Source organism: Lipotes vexillifer, unplaced genomic scaffold (genome assembly GCF_000442215.2).
Source record: "Lipotes vexillifer unplaced genomic scaffold, Lipotes_vexillifer_v1.1 scaffold493, whole genome shotgun sequence".
Classification (NCBI taxonomy): Eukaryota; Metazoa; Chordata; class Mammalia; order Artiodactyla; family Lipotidae; genus Lipotes; species Lipotes vexillifer.
The window spans coordinates 1,761,483-1,768,938 of NW_006786277.1; positions in this window are offsets into that span (position 1 = coordinate 1,761,483).

Below are 7,456 nucleotides of genomic sequence, written 5' to 3' on the forward strand. Positions count from 1 at the left end.
CTTCATGTTTCATGTTCAATAGTCTTCTCGACAACAACAATATATTTTTCCTCTGGGAATTATATTACATCAGAACATTATGCCATACTGTGGACAATATTGTACATAGTTTTAAGGAGTTGGAATACAAATACTGAATTCAGACCTACTCATCTCCAATTGTTAAGAAGGCCAAAGTGATATATTGGAAGCCTAGAAGACAGCAGTGATTGTGTGTTTAAGGAAAAGCTGCAGTCTTTTGTTTTTTTTAATACATCTTTTAGTTTGATAAGCCATTAATATGCTTCAGTACTTCATTTTTTTAATCTAAAAAAAGGTCTACTTATTCTCAACCAGAAGATGTCATTCAAACCCCTTTTATCATTGAGTTGGGTAGCTTGAAATGATCTGTTCTAACCCACTTTAAAATATGTTATTGTCTAGGCCAGAGAATTTCCCCCTCATTATCACCTCATAAAACAACTATGAGAGGAGACTAGACTTCTTACCCTAATGCAGTTGTAATGAAGTGAAAGTTTTCTGGTTTGCTTTGGATTCTTCCTCATAGAATTTTGCAATCCAAGCCAGAACATACCTTGGCTCATATGTTAGTGCATTTTTTTCCTTCCCCAGAAATTAGAGGTTAGAGACTAGACAGCCTCAATGAAAGCAAGGAGTTCTTAAACAATTTGAGGTTCATCATTTATTTGAAAATTGATGAAAATCACGAAAAGAAAAATCACTGTTAAGTTTCAAGAAATCATCATAATACTGAGAGATTTTGACAGTTTTAATTTAAACATTTAAGAAGGAACTAGTGGAAGCTCTATTACCATCAGTGAGCAGTAGATTCTCAAAATCAGAGAAACTGTGTCCTGAAATATGTAAGTTGGTGACTTTTTAGGGAACTAAAAACTATTGAAAGAGATATTGAATATTTGTGTTGTAAAATCTATATCTATCTTATTCTAAATTATACTAATTGAAAATCATTACTGGTTTAAACCTCACTAGAGAATTCTAATTGGCAATAATGAAATTTTCATTGGTCTTATCCTAGAATCTTATATCCACACCCCAGTCTAAAAACTCATATGAGTTAATCAAAATCTTTATTGACTGTTAACAAAGAAAACAAAGCAACTCCTTAGAAGAGTCATGCTCCTTGACTTCATGCATTAAGCAATTTCTGTAGTACGGATTTTATAAACATGTCCCTTCACTATTCATGGAAAAATTCTGCTTCCTTAATAACTACCACATTATGATCTGCTGAAGTCTTTCTTTAAAAACCACACAACTGCACACTAATGTAGCATATAAACTATGATTTTTAGAGTTATTTCACAGAGAAACTTGTACAATAGTGAATACACATACTTTTCTAATTTATGAAATTTAAAGAAATGTTTGGCTCTACAAAATTAGGAAACAGCTTATTCTTTTTTATCATTTCCATGTCAATATTTGGGAAACAAATGGAAAAAGCGAAATAGAACAGTAGCCAAGAAAAATGGAATATTTTAACTTCAGATTTTCTTGCTTTCTTTGAAGCAATGCTCTAGGTAAATTTTCTTTTTGTCTTCCTGAGTAAATGCCACTTTACCTTGGAAGATCCTTATAAGCTCTAAAAGAACCTACTTTGTATATTTTCTTAACTTAAGTTTAAAAATAAATATCTATTGTGTTTCAATGTTGAATATAGTGTTGATTGAATCAAGGCAACTTTAAACTTTTGTGAAGACTTCCAATTACTATATATATTTGAATATTGTCCTCTAAGGGAAAACAACAACAACAACAACAACAACAAAAACTGTTGCCTATGTGTCAAATTCAATATAATTTCTAAATAAGTGGCACTCTTAATATTGGATCAGAATAGTCCACCAGATTTGGAGGGAAGAAGATTGAATATAAGGAATTCTTCTCTCCTCTGGCATTATAAATCTTTAGAAAAGAAAAGCACACCTTAGTTGGTAAAATTGTTCATGGACCCCACCAGAAGTTGTCTGTTGCGTAGCATTAGTGAGTGCTAGAGAATCTATCTAAATATTTAGGAAAATGAAGCTGTCCGAGACTGAGGACCTGGCCATGCATTCAAATACAGTTGATCGTATTTTAAGGGCCAGCAGCAACAGCCTACTGGAGAGTTAAAATATACAAAATATATTATTAAGTATGTAAGATAATTATTTTTAATATAGTTGAATATTGGTAATTTCTTTTGGTTCAATATTATGTCTACACTTGAGAACTAAAATTCTCATAGAAGATCTCTTCATTGGGTAAAAGAAAAACCAGAAGGAAGACAGTTTTGAATACAGTACAGTTAAGGATGAGAAGTCGGAGGGGAACAAAAAGAGAGAAATTTACAAAGCGGCACTGATTTACGAACCACATTTTTGTGGAGGATATTCCACTTTAGAATGACATTGGGAGCAAACCATTACAAAAGTAATCATGAGCTAATTCCTATGATTCTTTTTACATTTTTATGAGACAATTAACTGATTTCATGGTTATTCACTAAGCCAATCATTTATTCTTGCATTTATTCCACAAATATTTACTGGGGTTCCACTGCATATTAGGAACAGTGAAAGGTACTGGAGATATACTTGGAAACAAGACACAAAGTTTTATCATACTCTGGTTAGTAACTCAAAAAAGGAAACAAAAATTATAGGAGAGTGTGCAAATGTTATTAGGCAAGTATTAAACTCTCTCTCCTTCCCTTCCTTCATTGCTGATAAGCTCAAAACCCAAAAAATGAACTGATGAAACTGATGATTTGATTAAGTTTTCTACCTTAAATCTCTCTTTGCCCAAATTTGCTCACCTATTTTTTTTCATTGGTCTATCATTTTGGATTAAGGGAGAAAAAAGAAAGAAAAAGACAGAAAGAAAAAGAAAGAAAGAAAGAAAAAAGAAAGAAAAAGAAAGAAAGAAAGAAAGAAAGAAAGAAAGAAAGAAAGAAAGGAAGGAAGGAAGGAAGGAAGGAAGGAAGGAAGGAAGGAAGGAAGGAAGGAAGGAAGGGAGAGAGAGAGAGGGAAGGAGGGAGGGAGGAAAGAAGGAAGGAAAAAAGAAATAACCCTTTGGCTTCCCTGGTGGTGCAGTGGTTGAGAATCTGTCTGCCAATGTAGGGGACACGGGTTTGAGCCCTGGTCTGGGAAGATCCCACATGCTGTGGAGCAACTGGGCCCGTGAGCCACAACTACTGAGCCGGCGCATCTGGAGCCTGTGCTCTGCAACAAAAGAGGCCGTGACAGTGAGAGGCCCGTGCACCGCAATGAAGAGTGGCCCCCGCTCGCTGCAACTAAAGAAAGCCCTCACACAGAAACGAAGACCCAACACAGCCAAATAAATAAAGTGAATCTATTAAAGAAAGAAAGAAATAACCCTGCTAATAAGCCGATGTTATTATGCTCTAAGAATCCATTAATTTTCTACTTCAAAAAATGCTGTGACCTTGAATGATAGCCATATATAGTAGAAAAAATATAAAACTTGGAGTCATAGGGCCTGAATCACAATTGTGAAATGTCACAAATCATTTATCCTTTGTGGGGTAGCTGTTATGAGGATGAGATGAGGTGATACCTCGTACTGTGGCTGGCACATGGTAGACCTTCAGTAAATACTTGTCTGATTCTGTGACACCTAGATTTAGGTAATTGTGAGAGGTCCCTGTGGTTCCCTGCTGTTAGAATCACTGTTTGGTGGCCTGATCCACATACTTAGATGATGATTTACATCTCTATTTCACTCACTAAATTGGTTTCCAGCCATCAAAAGAATTGACAGTGCTCCTAAATCTCCAATAAAATGACTCGTTTCATCTCACCTTTAAGACCAGCACTCAGGATAGCTGATAAATGTGCACTCCACAACCATCTCAGATGTGACAGGACATGACCTACTCATGGCCCTAATGTGAATACCTTCCCTCACTAGGAGACCAGCCCAGACTGACTTGCTACCCCTTAGTCTCAGTTATCATTCCAAATTTCCTGGATGAAGAACCCAATTACCTTAATGTACTCTAGTTAAAAGGCCACTTATTGGATTGATTGGTAAAGGAACAAAGCAAATGTCTAACCTAAAATAATTTGTAATTAATGTGTATACTAGTAATTCGTACAGAAGTCACTGTTCTACTATTATTATTATGCCTATAATTATCATAATTATTTTATTATTGCCTGGTACTAGGGCTAAGTACCATATTAAGTCTTCTGTCTTTTACTGATCTAAGATGTAACACTCTTAGTCAAAGAAAGGGCACAATTGCATCATTATATAAAAAGAGTAAACACCAAATCCCATGGAAGCAGAAGAGTGACTAATTCTTCAGTATTGGTAAACAAGAGAAAATTTAAATGCCAGGTGCCTTTAAGAGGCATCTAGAGAAGGTGCTCAGAATGGTTTGGGGACCCACTACCCTGTAAACTGCTAGAACATGGAGTGAATTATTCTGGACCCCTGCATTAGAAGCAACCACCCACCTTTCTTTCAGAAACTATTGGGATCTCCCGCCATCCCTCCCATCCCAGTTTTACATGGTCACTGTTGGAAACTCAAGCCTTCTCTTTCCTTCTCTTGAAATCTAGTCTGAACATCCTCCTCCTAAACTTCCTAAAACATTTTCTGCTCTCAGTGAGCTTTTCCATGTTTTCAGCTTCATGTTTGCCACATCCATGATTTAACTTATACAAGGTGTTTCTTAAGAGCACTGCTTCCCTGACATCCCTTTCCAATGGGCTCGACTTGTTTCACTATAACCCAGGTACTTCACTATCAGAAAATGGAGTAGGTGTCTGCATCACTCCCTAGAGCTCCTTCAAGGCTCTAGATTCCTCATGCAAAACCTCCGTTGAGGCTCATACCCTCAGATGGAGCATCCTCTCTCCCTCTTCATTTCTGGTCACTGTTACTCATTGAAAACTCTTAACTATTGGCTCAGAATCTTCTGTTATAGAGTCCTAAATTTTGCAGGTTCACTGCCAATTTTATGGCACCCATCTTGTCCTATCAACTTTCCACAAGAAGGATGGACTAATGACAGCTGAAAAATTAGTGTAAATAACCACATAGCATACATGAGTCCTAAGCTCTGGAGGTGAGTCTCCATAAAGACATAAAACTTAACTTAAATAATCAAGATTTGATTCTGTGTTGTGAGGAAGTGGTGTGTCAAAAAACTCTCTCAGTATTAGATTAGTATACAAGTAGTTCCACCTCTCCCCATGACTCCTAATAATACATGTCCTCTGCTTTCTCCCCTACATTTCCTCTTCTTTTACTCATCCTCCAAAGGGTATAACTTGACCTTTGTTTATATATTCATTAATTAACAGCGGTGGCATTCATTACTATTTCACAGCTGGTGAGCCATTTCTTGGTGATACTGGAACATGCCTGCATAGGGACCTTATTGTCAGGAACTTTCACCCACTCAGTGTGCCAGGTAAGGCCATTTAAAATGAACTTGTTGGAAAGCCAACAAATATATAACAAGAGTTGTAAATATTTTCCTTTTTTCTTGCTTTTATGGATGACTTATTAAGAAAAAAATGTTGGAGTTTAATAAAAATGAACAGTTAACAGTTCATACTAAAACCCTTCTCTCCAGTCATAACCTTCCTACTTTACAAGTTTTCTTCCATAAAAATCTTTTATCTCTATGCAGAATCCATTGACCCCATCATGTTCTCTCCATCCCTCAATGTGCTTCATTTTTTTTTTTTTCCTTTTCTACAGCTCAAGTTGTAATGAGCTTTATTATAATTATTTCCTTGCAAACACCCTCAGTTTTCCACCCTATCTTCCTCCATTGCATTAACCAATAAAAATTCTTACTCTGGATGAAAATTAGAAAATATTTTTTTTTTTGATCCATCTCATAGATAAGCCACTTCCTATCTACTTGATCAAATAGAAACAGGGGTTGGGTAGGCTTTCATTTTAAAGACTAACTTCTGCTACTGCACCTTCTTCCTGTTTTTCTTATTCTATCTCAGTACCTTAGTGTCCATCCAGTTGAAGTTGCAAGCTCTGCTCCCTCAAGTGGTAATGTGTCTTGCTGAAGGTGGTTTCTTTTTTGTTGTTTATTGTTCCAGTCTGGCTTTAGCATCTGCTCCTACTGTATATGCTATCTTTCCTCTTTTCCTTTCAAGAACTTCTGAGGGCAACTTTGAGAAGAGTTCAGAGTACTTTGATGTTTGGCAGGATTAATGTAAATATCATTTACATTCACGACATTCTTTTCATTTTCTTTTACTTATGGAACAATGTTAGAAGTTGGGTAGCACTCCCCCAGAGTCTTCATATTTTGTGGGGGTTTTTTAAAGGAATTTCTAATATATTTCTAAGTTAGCTTTTTAGCATTCAGGTTTTACTGAAAACAAAATTTTGTCAGAAATTTGTTATAAACATACATTTTGTAATTTCTATTACCCACAAATATTTGAAAAAATTGATCACTGAGTTGAACCTTAAGTTTCCTAATTATTCATTTCTCTTGAATGTGTTTTATTATGATTTTGAACCTATTGACTCTATTCATTAACACAGGTTAACATTCCTCCTCCTTGCCTCACATGATTCTACACTCCATTTGTTTTTCTGCCGTATTTTGAAGTTTTCAACCAATGGTGGGTGGAGTCAAATGCAAATTAAAAAAAAAAAAATCCTGACTCTGGGATTGTAAGTATTTCTGGGAAAAAAAAAAAAACACAATGCATTTAAAATGTTTACACTCTAAATTCATGTTAACCAATTTTAGTTGGATTCTAAAAACTACTCGGTAATCTTTTATTCCCATTTTGCACATCAGCTGTTCCAGTCATCTTGCCTCAATGTATACAGTTGGGCCTCTGTATAAGTTGGCTCCCATCCATGGATTCAACCAACTTCAGATAAAAAAGTTCAGAAAAAAGAGAAAAGACTTTTCAGAAAATTCCAAAAAACAAAACTTTATTTTGCTGTGGATAAACTATTTATTACATAGCATTTATATTGTGTTAGATATTATAAGTAATCTGGAGACGTTTTAAAGTATATGGGAGGAGTGTGTAGGTTATATGCAAATATTACTCCATTGTATATGAGACTTTTGCATCTTCAGATTTCAGTATCTTCAAGGCGTCATGGAACCAATCTCCCACTGAAAAATACTGAAGGACTACATACTATATCACATATCTTTGAGCAGATACCTTCAACTCTTAATGCATTGAAAATTTGAATGAGAATTAACCTCAATTCTTTCCCCTATTACTCTCATTCTCCTTGTATATAATCACCATTATTTTTGCTCTTTTTCCTCCAATACCAAAGAAAGCAAAGAAAAAAAAAAACTTCTTTTCAAGACAAGGGCTTATGTTTGTGATACTGATGCCATGATATTTTCTAGAGTCCTTCAACAATTACCTACCTTGTCTGTCATATATATTTATTCTATCCAACTCTTTCC